We start from the raw sequence: 1,641 nt of genomic DNA, 5'->3' as shown, positions 1-1,641 counted from the left end.
ACACGGCGCCCATCAACCCATCACCATGTGACCGTGGCACCATGGCACCCATCACCATCACCCCGTCACCACGGCACCCATCACCCCATCACCATGTGACCCTGTCACCATGGCACCGCATGACCTCATCACCACGTCACCACGTCACCATGTCACCATGTCACCATGTCACGATGTCACCATGGCACCATGGCACCCCGTGACCTCATCACCACATCACCATGTCACCGTGTCATGATGTCATGACGTCACCATGTCACCATGTTACCATGTCACCATGGCACCCTGTCACCCCGTGACCTCATCACCACGTCACCAAGTCATGATGTCACGATGTCACGATGTCACCCTCGCACCTTGTCACCCCGTGACCTCATCACCATGTCACCATGTCACTGTGTCATGATGTCATGATGTCACCATGCCACCCTGTCACCAGGACACCTCGTGACCTCATCACCATGTCACCATGTCACCGTGTCATGATGTCATGACGTCAGCATGTCACCGTGTCATGGTGTCATGACGTCACCATGTCACCATGGCACCCTGTCACCAGGACACCCCGTGACTTCATCACCACATCACCATGTCACGCCACGTCACCACGTCACCATGTCACCATGTCACCATGTCACGATGTCACCATGGCACCATGGCACCCCATGACCTCATCACCACATCACCACGTCACCATGCCACCATGTCACCCTCGCACCCTGTCACCCCGTGACCTCATCACCATGTCACCAAGTCACCATGTCATCAAGTATGGATGTCACGATGTCACCATGGCACCCTCGCACCCTGTCTCCCCGTGACCTCATCACCACGTCACCACATCACCATGTCACCATGGCACCCTGTCACCAGGACACCCCGTGACCTCGTCACCACGTCACCACGTCAGGATGTCATGACGTCACCACGTCACCACATCACCCTGTCACCCCATCACCGTGTCACCGTGTCACCCTCCCCGTGAGCGCACACCCTCGTGCGACGCACCCCCGCGCCCCCTCACGAGCGTGGGCAGGCCCCTTGCACGTGCGCAAGCCCTGGTGCAAGCACACTCCTGTGCACCCCCTGCCCTCGTGCAATCACACTCCCGTGCCCCAGTACCCCCCAAACCCCATGCACGTGTGCTCCCCCACACCCCCAGTCCTTGTGCAAGCGCACTCCCATGCACAAGTGCCCCCCAGTCCTCGTGCAAGCGCTCCCCTGCTCCCCCAGCACTCGTGCAATCACACCCCTGTGCACCATTACCCCCCAGTCCTCGTGCGAGCGCACTCCTGTGCACCCCCAGCACTCGTGCAATCACACTCCCGCTCACCAGTGCCCCCCAATCCTCGTGTGAGCGCACTCCTGTGCACCCCCAGTACTCGTGCAAGCGCACTCAGGTGCACCAGTGCCCCCCAGCCCTGGTGCACGTGTGCTTCCCTGCACCCCCAGTCCTCGTGCAAGCACACTCCCATGCACCAGTACCCCCCAGTCCTCGTGCAAGCGCTCCCCTGCTCCCCCAGCACTCGTGCAATCACACTCCTGTGCACCATTACCCCCCAGTCCTCGTGCAAGCACACTCCCCTGCACCCCCTGCCCTCGTGCACACTTCCGTGCCTCAGTACCCCCCAGTCCTCGTGC

The sequence above is a fragment of the Charadrius vociferus genome, unplaced genomic scaffold (genome assembly GCF_000708025.1).
Source record: "Charadrius vociferus isolate BGI_N301 unplaced genomic scaffold, ASM70802v2 scaffold1419, whole genome shotgun sequence".
NCBI classification, from domain to species: domain Eukaryota; kingdom Metazoa; phylum Chordata; class Aves; order Charadriiformes; family Charadriidae; genus Charadrius; species Charadrius vociferus.
Note: the sequence above shows the minus strand (reverse complement) of the source record.